Genomic DNA, 15,591 nt, shown 5'->3' on the forward strand with positions numbered 1-15,591 from the left:
ATTTTCACATCCTTAAGGTAATCACATTGGTCTGGGGGGAGGAGCCTTGATAATGAATGTGTGGAACTCACCAGGTTTAGCTGTTGGTGGTAAAATAAATGGTGGTTCAACATAACTTCTTATGGCCCCTTCCACATTAGCCTGTCAAAGCATGTTCCTAATGTCCTTGATGGTGGTATCTATTCTGATGTGAAGTCTTGGGTGTGATACCAGCAGAAACATATCTTTGCAATCTATACAGATTTTCTGATGTCTGTTTTAAATGTTAAACTCTGCATTGAAATGATAACAGAATGAAAACATGCATGGTTTCAAAATCACGTTTGGAAAGGTAAATGGACATATTGCTCAAATGTTCCTAAGCTCAGACTCGCCTCACACACACAAATACTTATAGTCATTTTGATTTAGAAATTCCTGCTTAAAATAGTTCTTCCACTGGCTTACTTACTCTTGAATAATTTAAGCTTACTTACTCTTGAATACTAATAATTTATTTTACAACTATTTAAGGCTTCTGATATGGTGTTAATTGTCAATGAGCAGTGAGAAAGGTAGTGAATTTTCTTGCATTCACACTAAGCTGCAGATATGTGTATTGGACATCAGACTTTTTCATCAGAACGTGTTTTGTAAGAGATAAAGAGTGTCCAAAAAATATAATCGTCCAAGTAGAAGGTGAGGCGCCTGTCCACCAAAGAGGCCAGGAGTTGAAAAAGAAGTAAGACTGGGTTTTCCCACTGGTGGTTTTGTCATGGGTGGGTTGACATGTAGAATTTAAAACACAGATGTGCTTCTTGGCCAACACAGCAAAAATCATCATCGCCCGTAGTCCTGGATGCCCAGAGATGCTACAAGTGACCCAGAGGTTCCTGGACCCCTGAGGCCCTCACTCACACATTGTAAGCAAAATGCCAATTTTTACATATTTGGTGATAAATACAACCACCTAAACTTCATCATATTTTTCCTATTAGAAGAACTCTGTTAGGGGGCCTGCATGGCTCAGTCGGTTATGCATCAGACTTTGGCTTAGGTCATAATCTCATGGTTTGTGGGTTTGAGCCCCGCATCGGGCTCTTAACAGCTCAGAGCCTGGAGCCTGCTTCAGATTCTGTCTCTCTCTATATATCTGCCCCTTCCATGCTCATGTTCTGTGAGTCTCTCTCTTTCTCTCAAAAATGAATAAACATTTAAAAAGTTTTAAGAAAAAAAAGGATAACTCTCCTAGATTTCTGAGGGTGATAATTAATATTTCTATCCCCCTTTTCTTTCAGGGTTGGTGTAATTTTTTGTCAGTTAAAGTTGTTTGGGAATGCTTCAAGTCCAAAGATGTTGCACACTTCAAACTTCACACCGGTAAAATGGAGTTGATTCTGTGCCTGCCCCAGTGGGAATGATTTGCAAATGTGATTTAAACACTGTGTGCCTTGAAAAACATTTTTTTTTGCCTTGTTATTATTCTTTTCCTCTTTTTTTCCAAATATCTTTTGTTCTCCAAGGTAAAAAGTCCAGGTTCTTCAATAATTCCTGATAAGACATGCCTTTATACACTTCCACTGCTCTTATTAATGAGGCAGTAGTGCAGATTGTTTAAGAAGGTAGGGTAAGAATATAATTTGGATTCAAATCCCAGCTTTCTCCTTACTGGCTGTGAGAGCTGGAAAAGGTTATTTAAATTTTGTGTTTTCCGTTCTTAATTTGAAAATAGTGATTTTATTAGTACCTACTTAAGATGTCTATTATGAGAAGAGAGTGAATTAATATGTGGCCCATTAAAAATACTCAATAAATGTTACTTTATCCCAAGTTACTAGTTAGCTGCTCTTCTCAGAGTGCTTTTGACTTCATAACATTCTCTAAGTTGAAGTATCAGCCTACGTGTGAGCTGACCAATGAATATGATGGGAAATCCTTCTAAGAGGGTATAAATTTATGTTTACTGTAATAATTTTACTGCAGATTCAGCTAAGGGTGCAAGACATAAGTATTTTGCATATATATGTACAGTAAAACTTGGATTGCGAGTGTCCCTCAAAACAAGCAAACATTTCTAATACATTTTAACTTGATAAATGACTGACATCTTGCAATACAAGTAGCATGTGATGCCGAACGTCATTATCACAAATGAGCCAATGGTTCTTGACATTCTCTGTGATATACCAGTGCTTTGGATTACAGACATGCTTCCAGAATGAATTATGCTCTCAAACCAAGGTAATACTCTATATGTGTATGTATGTACACAAAATTCCCAGTCAGATATTGTGATGAAATCAAGATATGTGATATTTGTAAAGTTGTCTTCATCAGAGTTAGTTTTCTGTGACAATTGTTTTGTCCAATAAGTAATATAATCTGGAATCTTTTATAATTGGCTGAGTTCTACTTCTCAGTACCATGGTCTGTACTCACCTCCTTCAGATTTCTGAAAATGAGTAAGGGGCTTAGATCAACATAGATTCCCTTACTCTCTAGTACTTAATTCCTTATTATCTTACTGCTTGATTTTCTGTTGTGTACTGCATCCCTCAAAACACAGAACCTAGCCCTTTTAACTACCTTTAATTTCTCAAATGGATAGAATTCTACCAGCCAAATAACATATTTTTAGGGCTTGGGTGGGCAAAGGTGACATCCCAGGTATACAGGTAATTTTGGACAAGACAATTAGCACCTTTGCAGTGTTTTCTGGTCACAGCTCCCCAAGATGATTTCTACACCAAATTATAGTCCCTTACTATTTTTTCTTACTCTTTTCTCTGTCTTTTTTCTTCCTCCTCTTAATTTATTTTAAAGTTTATTTATTTATTTTGAGAGAGTGTGTGTGAAAGGGGCAAAGAAAGAGAGAGAGAATTCCAAGCAGGTTCTGCACTGTGAGCACAGAGCCCAATGTGGAACTCAAACTCATGAATTGTGAGATCATGACCTGAGCTGAAACCAAAAGTGGGATGCTTAAATGACTGAGCCACCCAGAAACCCCTTAATGTTGCTGAAAGCAAAACCAATGAATCTGTATTTCAATATCATACAGATAAGCCTGACTCTCACCATCCACTCCTCAACACCTGTCAACACCCATGTCTTCAGGAGCCTACTGCATCCATGGATTCTTATCAAAGCGAGTAGGTCCATATCTCCCTCTAGGGACATTCTGGTTCCAGGTATTAGAATAGTGGTGGTTTAATCCTGAGTAAACAGGCATAGTAACAATTTTAGAGCCCTAAAATACTTCAAAATGTATTTTTAAATTATGACTGATGATGAATAAAAATAAGTAGATAATAATGACTGAAGTCTTTGTCTCATCTTCTGTCATATAGAACCTGCTGTATATGACGTATATTGAAATAGTCTAAAGCTGTTTATGTCTAGGAACTCACTAATCCACACTGAGATCTAAACATTATACTTCAGCCATGTCAAAAACCTAAGCTAGGACTTTTTACATCTGTTATAGAGAAAAGCAACTTGGAAAAATGGGATCCAGGATACTTGAAGTCTGATGTAGAGCACGGAAATGAAAAGGTCTACCCTTGCCTTGGGCTGAGGTGAGGCTGATGAAGTAGAGAAGGACACTGTAAGTGGGGCTCTGAGCATCTAGAAGGCAGCATGAAAGAATGAGAGTGTCTTATATTCCATAAAGAATGATGGAAAAAGGGGTCTTTTGATTCAAAACATGACGGGAAGATATTTGTAGGATAGAATGAAAAGCTTGAGCCAGTTTACATGTATTCTATAATAATTTACAAAGGAAATATCACTTTTTGTAGATTTTTAAATATTTTTATGGATTATATAGCATAGCAAGATGGCTTGAAAGAGCCACACCTTAGAAATGGTCATTTTGGAAGATTTAATATGTTGACTCTTTTAATTATACTCTCTGTTTTTCTACTAGCTTTGGAAGAACCACCCTAAATATATATGAGATGACATCATTTCTTTGTGGAAACTCATGTGTTGAAATACAAATATATGTACATTTTATAAAATTGTGTTATATTACCTACAATAATTTAAATGACTCTTAAATTTTAAATAACTTAAAATGACTATTATGGCTAACTAAATAAGTATTGAATGGAAAAACAAATTATGCCATATGTTTTACTAAATAGGCCCTCCTATGCCCAACGACTATATTTGAAACACCTTTTAAATATTATATATAACAATTTCCTCTCTAACATTTATAACAAAATTGAAATTAACCAAGCATAAATAAAATGCATCATAGAAAATATTTAGGCCTACCTTAAATAATTTGGGGCATTGATTACTACCACTGAAATAAAGAAATTAATGTACACTCACATATTTTTGGGTATCTGTTAAATATTAGATTTAATTTAATGTTTAATTTCTAAATAAATTCAAGTAGCTAATGCCTCCATGCTTATTCGAAAAGTTTAATCCTTATTGTGGATTAATGGTCCACAAATTGTTATGTTAAATGATATTATTATTGTATATTTAACTTGATCCATAATACAAAATAACCTCATCTAAATTTGAGAAATTCATTGAATCCTCTTCATATGCTTTTAAAAAGCAGAAAACAATGGGGAAAGTATGTTGTGAAGAGGTACATAGATACCTTTCTCTTCCTGAGAGCCCCTCACTTGATTTGCTAAACTCTGAGCCACAGTGAATTGTTAAGCTTGAGTATAAAGACATGAAAGCAGAAATTTTCCATGAAAATTCCAATAGGCATCTTATCATGGCAGCCCCAGGAAGAGGACACTCTACTCCATGCTCCTATGGCCATGCTCAACTTTTCTCTACCTTATAGAAGTGGTAAATAATATTGGAACAAAGTGAGTCAGAATACTTAGGATTCACTGTAGCAAAGAGAATCGGAACAACAAAAGCACTCTCACTGATGAAATTGGAATTTTTTTTTAATTAACACTTCTAATTAGAATTTAACATCTCAGTAGCTTCGTATGGGATTTTTTGCTTCCTTAACCTCACGGAAACCTATCTGTTGGCTCTAAATAGGCAGTCACTTACCGTGCACCACTTGAGGATTTCAATTAATCCCAAATCCTCCAACTTCGGTTTGTGAACTTGTCTTTTTGCTCTTATGCCATTCCTTCCTGTCTAAACGTAACTCACGAAAAGTCCTCTCAACAGATTTGTTGTGCTGCCTTCAACTCACCTCTTCCTTGATCCAGTTTCTCTCCTGTCTTAACCGAAGACTTTCATAAATTTGACTGTGACTATTAGGACTAGTAATTGGTAGGAGTCATTAGGATGAACCAGACCATTCTGTGTGCCAGGAGGCATAGTGGGCTTTTTACTTTCAGCAAGCGAAGGTGTCAGGTTGCACTCGCATCAGAATCTACCTGGCATGTCTTTAGATGTGTCTCACTACCTGACTCCAGCTGAGGTCATGAATGCAGACAGTACATGTGTACATGTGTACATCCTTCAAAACCTTATCAACAGCAGTAAAAATTAAGGCTATCTCTGATTTTTGGTTGTAAGGGATAGAATCCACTGTGATGTAACCTGGAAAGCCTCAAGGCACCTTCAGCCAGTTGTATGATGGACATTCTATTGGATATCGACAAAGTGAGGTCCATTTACATGGAAACATTTGCCACCTACGTCAGAGCTGAGATCCTGGCTGAGCTCAGCCTTCACCAGAGTTCTAGAGAGTATTCTGAGGTTGGTGAAAGATCCTCATACTGACAAGAGTCTCTGAAGGCTCATCTAATCAGCCTGTTACTCTCAACCTAGGAAATAGTATAGGAGCCCCCCCAAACAAAATAATAATAATAATAATAATAATAATAATAATAATAATACTTTTGTAGAATATATTTCTCCTTTGTTTTGAGGGAATTTTTTTAAGTTGTAATTTTATTTTTTTGAAATTGTTTTTAATGTTTATTCATGTTTGAGAGAGAGAGAGAAAGGAGAGACAGAGAGTGAGAGGAGGAAGGGGAGAGAAAGTGAGATAGAGTCCAGAGCAGGCTCCAGGTTCTGAGCTGTCAGCACAGAGCCTGACGTGGGGCTTGAACCCACGAACCTTGAGATCATGACTTGAGCCAAAGTCGGATGCTTAACTGATTGAGCCACCCAGGTGCCCGTAAAGTTTTTGCTTTAATTCCAGTTAGTTAACATGCAGTGTTATCTTAGTTTCAGGTGTACAATACAGTGATTCAACACCGCCACATAACACGCTGGTGTTCAGAACAGCAAGATTACTCTTGGATCCCTCTGTAGAATATATGTGCAAGTAGGTATTAGCAACTCTGGATCCTGGAAATCCATAGACAACTAACACCATCTGCAAAGATTTTCCACAAGAGAATCCCCTTTTAATTAAAAAAAATCATCATTAGACATTCATTTATTTAACTTAGATCATCTTTCCTTTAGGAGTTACTTAACCCCAGGAGAGGTAGGTCACATTTTGAACCTCATTTAAACTTGATGTGAATGAACTTGCCAAAATCTTCTATGGCAGCTGGTTAAGAAAAAGACAAAACATTGAGACAAAATTAAGAAGTGTGATACTTTGGTGGCCAGGAGCCTCCCAGAGTGTGGAACGGGAAAAGAAGAGGGAGAGAGTGCTCCAGAAAATCCCTTTGCTCATTACTCAGATGGCTCTTGCATGGCCAAGCCACTGTCTTTACTTTGCTTGCGAAGATGAGGTTTAATGGGGATGTCACAGCCCTGCCACCGCCGAGCAGCTCTGAGAGCATGGGAGATTTTTAACATAATAATTATAGCATAATCATTTAAACATAATAATTATAACATCTTTTGTGTAAGGCCTTTCTTCCATGGAGACTTGCCAACATTCATCATCATCAAAAGTATTTATTTAGCATCCACATGTGTATAGTTCTGCTGAGTGCTAGTTTTTTCTTTGATAATTTTTTGTAACAGCTTAAGTGGTAAAGAAAAGCTGGAGGAGAAGGAAATTTAGGGAAGAGAAGGTTGAAGAAAAACCTTGGCTATTTAAAACTACTCTCGGCAACTCTTGGGAACAGAGAACTGTGAAGACCATACAACCTGTGAAAGATTTTTCCCAGCAGAGGACAGAATAGGAAAGAGTCACTCCTTAGCCATCTTTTGGTTTTTCTAGAAAGGTCATTAAATAATTAATGGAAGGCCCAAGTGTCTGAAGCAGTCTCTCTACTAGCAAATATCTCATAAGCTAAGGGATCAGGTTTTAGCTAAACATGTCTTTATGTCACACAAACTTCTGAACATTTTAAAGAAATCTGACAAAAGAAAGAGCTCTCTTGGTTGGTGTTATTAAATGTTATCTTTGCTAATTTCCTTAGGTTGGCAAAGCCTCATCAATTGCAGAGAAGCTTTTAGATCTCAAGGAGGAGTTTTGCTGAAACACTTAAACATTTTCGATACATACTTACATGAAAAACACATTCCGCCAATTCAAGGCAAGTAGGTTGTGGAAGTATATAGATCTAGAATTATTTCCACAATTATTTTCACACTACAGCTTACACATATGTTGAAAAGTCTATTGTAGGATATACAGTATTTTGAAAATTCCATAAGGACTGGAAAATAAAGTGTAGATATTTTGTAAAATACTTAACCAAATGGTTCACACAAATATAGAAGCAAACTGTGCACTTGGAGATTCCCTTTTAGGCCCGCCTCACTTGAATTTAACATATGTGTCCTACTTTTTTAAAATACCGAAAATATTTGCAAGTATGTTTATTGAAATGTTTCTAAATCCTTTGCAATAGTCATCCATGTGCATCCATACATAATCCCCATGCGTTTCTGTGGGCATGGTGAGTGGAGGGTGGAAAAACTTGGATAATTATATCTTAGGAGTTTGTAACATTTTAAATTTCCAAAGGAAAATTAGACCCATAAATTTTTTTTAGATGTGCAGCTGAGAAATACTTTTTTAAATCGCTAATTTCACTGAAGATTAACACATTCAGTTCTGCCAAAAATCTGCCTCCTCCCGTCCTTCCTCAGCTTTGCCAGCCACTCTCTTCTCCTTGCCTGTTTCTTTGATCTCTTCTAGATTGGGGGAAAAAAAATCATCTTTTTATTCCCCCAAAGAGAATACAAGGAAAGTTTATCATTTCTGCTCTTTCCAAAATCACTTTTCCAGAATTGTAGAGAAAACGGAGAAGTAACTGAAGAATCATTAAATCAAGGGAGAAGATTACAATAATTCAGGTTAAGTATATATTTAATATATTTGTGCCCCACATCAATAAATTCATTCTGTAAAATCCAGACTCTCAAAAAAATTTATTCAGAGTTGATTTATCCTTTGTAAAAGGAAAGCATTTGTTTAAGATTAACCTCCTCATCTCAAAAGATGATGCAATTTATAAAAATTAAAATACGGTGGTGCCTGGTGGCTCATTCGATTAAGCATTGGACTCTTGATCTCAGCTCACATCTTGATCTTAGGGTCATAAAAGTACCGGCCACCCATGGGCTCCACACTGGGTTTGAAGCATACTTTAAAAAATGCATAAATAAAATAAAATAGAATAATCTTGCCAGATATACATAGTTTACAAAATAGGATGATAATAAAATGCAGAAAAATTACCTATAATATAAAACAAGCTACATATTAACAAGGTGGCCATTTTTTTCTACAGGATGCCATTTTGCAGTGACTTTTCCTGGAAGTAATGTACGTAAGAGGTAAGCATATAGTGTATCAGAGTTTGTTTGCCAGTTGCATGCTTACAGAGGTTGATGAACAATCCAGAAAATCATTTTGACATTAGCAAGGGTCACATGATATGACATATTATCCATTCAATGTCAAATGAAACTGTTTTATGAAATATAATATATATATATTTATTATGTGTGTGTATTAGTTGCACTATTTTTATTAAGGATGGGTTGTAGAGTAGGCAGCACAGTTTATACAGTCTGCAGTGAAAACAGTGTCAAGGAAAAGCCCCATATGGACCATTAAAGGGTAATTGCATTTGATACACATTTTCAGCTTGGGCTTTGAAGAAGTCCCGAGTGACTTAAATCAGTATTAAAACTTCCATTGAGTTGTAGATTTCTCCAAAATAATACATTTTTCATCCTTGATGATAATGTATTAGACTCCAAATATTTAAAATAATAATGTAATGGCAAAGTTTATCACTAAGTTCTATTTTTAAGTATAGTTCCAACTAACTTAATCTTTAAAATCCCCAGAGGGAGTATAGTCTAAAGCAATGACTATTTGACTTTAGCAATATAAAAAGATTTCACTTGAAAGTAAAAGTTCTTATGAACACCTATCTCATAATTCAGTTATAAACTCATGCATGTAATAAAATAATACCAAGTACTCTGTTATTTACTTCAATAAGCAGGCTATATACAATAGTTAAAAACAGTTGGAATTTAAAAACACAGTCTTAATTAAGAATCCAGTAGAATTTTCCTCTACTCCTGATTCTGGATTCAGAATGATGGACCTACACAGGAGATTAATCTAGTAACCCATGGGTTGGATTCAATCCAAAAATGTTTTTTGTTTGCTTGTTTGTTTATTTTTTTGTTGTTGGTGGTGGTGGTGGGTAAAGGAAAGTGCCTTCATGTGAAATGTCTTTCTCTCTTTGTAAAAAAAAATTAATAATAATAAATTTCATTGCCAACATTAAAAATTAGGATATTTGGGGGCACCTGGGTGGCTCATTCACTCAAGTGTCTGTCTTTGGTTCAACTCATGATTTCACAGTTTATGAGTTTGAGCCCTGTAAGGAATTCCATACTGACAGCTCAGAGCCTGCTTTGAATTCTTTGAATTCTCTCTCTCTCTCTCTCTCTCTCTCCCATTGCCCCCTTCTCTCTTTCTCTCTCTCTTTCCCAAATAAATAAATAATATTTTTAAAATTAGAATATTTCACCAGAAACTAGTTTCTCAGTTTCCCTTGACAGTAGAAGGATCTTTCAACCCTGCCTTTCCCCATGGAGACAGGGACTGGGGCCCTTGTGGGAGATATGGGCACTCAAGGGCACCACTGTCAGTCCAGTCTGTATATCCCTTGCCACACTCTGCTTCTGAGTGTGAAAACTGGTCTGGCATGAATTTAGAAACAACGGAGTAATGACTAGACTTTTCTCACATTAATTCAGCAAATAACTGACCAGAAGTCTTTGTTAACAAAACTTGTCTGGAATATTTTCACAGTAGTCTTGGTCAAATTCTGTTCTATGCAATATCACTGGATTTCTCAGAGCTAGACATTCTGGAAAAAAAAATTAGAAAGGGTGCCTGTTGTCACATGCATGTTGGCAAAGCTGGTTTAGGCAAAGTCAGGTGAGATTCTTTATGTAAAAGTTCTCTGTGCTCTGTGTGTGTATTGTACATCACAAACCTCTGATAGTTGCCGCATATCCCAGCATTATTTGAGCCTAGGATATTTCTGCTAATAAGTCACACCTCTTTCAATGTTGTGCTTGGCAGTTTCTGTCATTTATAAATGCACATAGGTGCAGTTTTGGTCTTAACTTGAGCTTTAACTGAACGCGATGTGTGTCTGAGCTAAAAACTTCGGAATTTGCTATCTTTACATGGCTTTACTGGATTTAGCATTTTTTCCCCCATGGAAAGAGAATTAGGCAGTGTTTTGAAAGCATGTTTTGAGGAAAAGATAGAGTGAATAGGCTGGGAAGACACAAAAGGACCCCACATCTGTACAAGGTAGTGGTCTTTGGGCCATTCCCATGAACTTGGGTCTGAGTCCTCAGCATGAGGGGCAAAATCAGAACATGAAGAAATCGTTTCCACCAGGGACTGTATTAAGCATGACTGTAGCCAACAACACATCTACTCTGGGGCCCAGGGAGGAAGACCACAAGCTGGAAGAAGATGCTTCTTTTCATTCTGCTCAGGCCCCAGCCTGACTTCTGCTCAGTGAAGGGGACAGGCACCAGTTTGCCCTTGAAATTAAACGGTGTACCCCTGAGCTCCCAGGGCAAAATGCCCTGCGGAAAGACCTTGAGTGGGCTCCCACAGGTGCTGGCAGGTGTAACAGTGAGAAAAACCTTCTTCAAAAACTTCTTGGCAGCTGATGTCCACAAGAGACCTGTATCTAAAAGCCTGAAAGAACACTCCAAGCCCACATGTGAGAACCCCGCTTTGGATGCCCATAAATCTTGGGAGAAGTGTGCAATGGGGCTGCGGACACTCTTGAACAAGCAGCGAGAGCAGGGCTCTCTGAAATGTGTGCTTCTGCTGTTTGATACATATTATTAGCCAAGGAGTTTCAGGGTTTTTTTCCTATTGGTAGTAAACCTTTTAACATTCCTGGTTATATAAAGATCCCGGGAAAATTCTGCAACAATTCCCTTTCTGTAATAGATTAATATTTGGCGGACCATACAATGTCCATGAAAAATTAAAAAGGGAAAAACGTTCATTAAAATAAGAGTATTGCTGATATTGGGATCTTATGTGGCTTATATATGCTTATATTGCTTCTCTTGGGATCTGACACATCATACCTTTCTTTTTAATAGGAGTGGGAAAGATGGCATGAGGCATGCCCACTGCCCAGTGAGGGACCTGACACCCTGTAGCTAGGCTTGAAATTATAATATCCCATGCTGACTGTCAGTGCACCCTGCGTGGTCCTAGTACTAGTAGGCATTTGAGTGCCGTAGCGTCTGAATCCTGCTTCTGATATTTAGCCTTATGCGTTCAAGAAGCAGTTGGCAGAAAGATCATAAATTCAGCCCAAGGGGGACATAAGCTGTGCAGAGTACAGAACACAGGGATCAATGGAATCCCTCATTGTCCCCACCAGTCCTGCTCAGCACACACCAGCTGGAGGGGATGGATTGGCCTTTCTGGTGGCCTCCTATCGGGATACTTAGTTGTGAACCAACCAACTTCTGAGCAGGGAGACTAAATCATGGCTGGTTTGCCACCTGGCCACAGGCTTGCCTCGTGGCTCCGAGGGTAATGTGCATTCCGGCTGCCCTGTCTCACGGCATCCATCAGATGGCCTTCTGTGCCCTGCTTTGCGGATGCCTGGACATGTCTGCAACTTCAATCCTGATGAGGTAGTGAGCCACTCGGGACTTCTTGAGAATTAAACACACTGTGCCCCCTTGGTCTACTGCCAAAGCATTGAATACTTTGGCTACTATATGTCTGTTTCTCCCAACTCCCGTGGTGTAAAATATAAGAAGAGAGCAAACCTATGGGGCACCTGGGTAGCTCAGGCGGTTGAGCCCCAGCATCTTACTGGGGCTCGGGTCACAATCTGATGGTTTGTGAGTTTGAGCCCCACAATGTGCTCTGTGCTGTCAGCTCGGAGCCTGCTTGGGATTGTCTGTCTCCCTCTCTCTCTGCCTCTTCCCAGCTTGCACCCTTTCTCTGAAAAAATGAATAAATATTTATTTTTAAAAAAGGAAGAGAGAGAGAGCAAACCTAAGTTTGAGAACTGGGGTATGGATGGGAGACTTCAAACTAGCAAGGCCAAGAAAGGGCCGGTACTTGTTTGCTGTGAAATCAGCACAAATCCTCACACAGAACCAAGACTGAAGGGGGAAACGTTAACAGCCATGTGCTCAACATGTTTTTCCCTTTGGGAAGAAAGGTAGGAGAGAAATTGTTGGGTCTTTCATGGTCTTTTTTATTCAGGGTAAATTTCTTCCCAAGATGGTCTACATATAAAAAAACCAACACATTTTTTGTTTTTAGATTTCTAACTGAACATTCTTTGAAATAATCTTAAATACATGTATCACTTTGGTTATTTTTTTCCCTCCCTCCCTCCCCTCTTTCTTTCCTTTATAAACCACCAGCAATATGTGATTGGCCAACCTGAGGCCCCCAAGTGCATCTAGTATTTGATACAAAGATAAATGAGAGAATTCCACCAAATCTTTTTATTGTTTTTAAAACCCATAAATCACAGATTTCCCCTGAGCCTCTTTTCTGCCTCTTCATGTCCATCTCTTTTCATCCATTCCCATGTTTTACTCTCTTGTTTCTGTTTTTGTTTTTATTCAAAAGGTGGAGTTTGTTCTCCACAGCTTGGATCAAGTTGGCCTCCTCACTTGGTCTGGCCAATGACTGAGACAGTCGGTTCTGAGCCAGGGCCCTCAGGAGACCCCATGTGCTTCTGTTAACTGGGTTCTTAAACCTTGCCCAGCTGCTGTGGGACCAGCTCCGGGCTCATTTGCCAGCTAATGAGACATTACATGGAGTAGAGGCCATTTACCTCATCTGAGGCCATCCTAGAGCAACTAGCCCCCAGCCAGACTGCAGGCTTTACCCCAGAAGCATCTGTGAGCTTAGTTAAGACCAAAAGAACTTCCCCCATGGTCTACAGGTGAGCCCAGTGCCAGTGTTTGCTCTTTTAAACCACTATGGCTTTTTTAGTTTGTTGCATAGAAAAAGATAATTGATAATGATGGTTACTGTCAACTAGGTTCAGCCACAATAACTAAATATGTGGTCAAATGTTACTCTAGATGTTTCTGTGAAGACATTTTTAATGAGATTAACATGTAAATCAGTATACTTTGAGTAAATCAGATTACCTTCCACAATGAGGTAGGCTTTATCAGATCAGAGAAAGGCTAATCAGATGAAAGCCTTAATTAAAAAACAAACACAAGGGCGGGGCACCTGGGTGGCTCAGTGGGTTAAGCATCAGTCTCTTGGTTTCAACTCTGGTCATGACCTCATGGTTTATGAGATCGAGTCCCACATTGGGCTCTGTGCTGACAGCATGGAGCCTGCTTGGGATTCTCTCTCCCCCAGCCCATCTCTCTCACTCTCTCTCAAAATAAATAAATATGCACAAGAAAAATAAATACTGATCTCCCCAAGAAAGAAAGAATAGAATTCTCTCAGCTGACTTACTGAATGTAAATTGTAATTCTGTCGTAAGTCTCCAGTCTTTTGTCTACTGTATGGATTTTGGTTTTGCCACAACTCCATAATTGGATGTGTCAATTTCTTAAAATAAATCTCCACGTGTGCACGCACACACACACACACACACACACACACACATGATATTTGGGTTTTTTTGAACAATATACTGATATACTCATTAATCCTTACTTGTATTATTTTCTTTAATAGAAATGCTAGACAAAAACACTGCCAGTTTTTTTTTTTCATTACAATTCAGCAGGGCTAATTTTATGCCCAACTTTTATTTCTCCAGCTTTCCAATCACCTCCCACCTTTCAGCCACCTGACCTGGGGCTTTAATATCAAAGGGATCAGGAAAATGGTGGTGCCCTGGGTAAATATTGATCACGTTTCCTTTCTTCCCAGAGCCCAAAATGCCGGAGGAGTGATTGGCAGCATCAGATCATGGAGACAACATGACTATTCTACTTCATTTTTTAGGCTCTTAACCAAGAATTTTGCCCATTAAAATGAAGTGCTCATGCAATTGAGAGGCTTATATTCTATAATGATTACATTCTAAAGTGATTATATTCTATGATGATTATATTCTATAACGATTGTCCTTTATTTTCATTAATTTGTCCAATTAAAATTCTGCATTCTGGGAGCGCCTGGGTGGATCAGTCGGTTAAGTGTCTGAGTCTTGATTTCGGCTCAGATCACGATCTCACATTTTTGTGAGTTAGAGCCCCGCGTCTGCTTGGTGCTGACTCTGCAGAGACTGCTTGGGATTCTCTCTCTTTCTCTCTCTCTCTCTCTCTCTCTCTCTCTCTCTCTCTCTCTCACACACACACACACACACACACACACACACACACACACTTCCTTTCTCTCTCTCTCTCAGCCCATCCCCCGATCACACCCTTTCTACCTCTCTCAAAATAAATAAATTAACTAAATTTTTTTTTTAATTCTGCATTCTGTAACATGCCCTACTTGCACAGTCAACTATGAAAAAGGAACAGTTGTATGCATACGTGTGTACTCTGTTACCCCTTCTGTACATACACACACACACACACACACACACACACACACACACACCCCTTGGGGCTATAGGTTTATCCTAAGCAGAAGGTAGTTTTTGTTCTTGTACCAAATAGATCTTGCATGCATCGTGCCTCTGTGCAAGTGTGTGTCCATCACTGTCTTTCCAGTTCTTGAACTGAACAGCCACTATAGAACAATGGGATAAGATGAAACGTTAAGTATAAATTTCAAGGAGCAAGCACAGAGTTCTGCAGTTCTGCAGGAGAATGGAAGGGTAAAATGGGATATCATAGCATCCTGAAGCCCCTTCAAGGATTTGAAAGAGCTCAGGCAGCCAGGCTGCTCCACCAGTGCTTGGGAACTCTGGGTGTCTACAGAACAAGCAATGGTGGCCACATGGGAGGGCAGCCTTCTACTTCCTGGAAGGCTGCGGGTTGAATGGCCTGACTTTCCTGACTTTAAAGAGCCCTCCTAGATTCTTCTGTGAGCAGAGGGTGAGATTAGGTTATGCACAACAGGAAAGTCTAAGGTAGAATCTCTATTTTCATAGAACTTATATGCTAATACCATATATTTTCACTCTTCTAATTTCAGGAGTAAAAACTAGGCTGATTAAATTTTAACAGCAGAAAATTTTATATTTTTCCTATTTTTGATTATTATAACATTGTCAC

At 38.5% G+C, this 15,591-nt stretch overlaps 1 long non-coding RNA gene across 1 annotated transcript; it reads left to right on the plus strand.

Annotated features, from left to right (window-relative positions):
* The first annotated feature begins 12,365 nt into the window (after nucleotides 1-12,365).
* On the plus strand, nucleotides 12,366-14,411 carry LOC115289264. The gene is made up of 2 exons (XR_003907520.1): nucleotides 12,366-12,593; nucleotides 14,291-14,411. It is a non-coding gene; the product is annotated as an uncharacterized LOC115289264 (long non-coding RNA).
* Nucleotides 14,412-15,591: the final 1,180 nt, after the last annotated feature.

The sequence above is a fragment of the Suricata suricatta genome, chromosome 4, assembly GCF_006229205.1.
Source record: "Suricata suricatta isolate VVHF042 chromosome 4, meerkat_22Aug2017_6uvM2_HiC, whole genome shotgun sequence".
NCBI lineage: Eukaryota > Metazoa > Chordata > Mammalia > Carnivora > Herpestidae > Suricata > Suricata suricatta.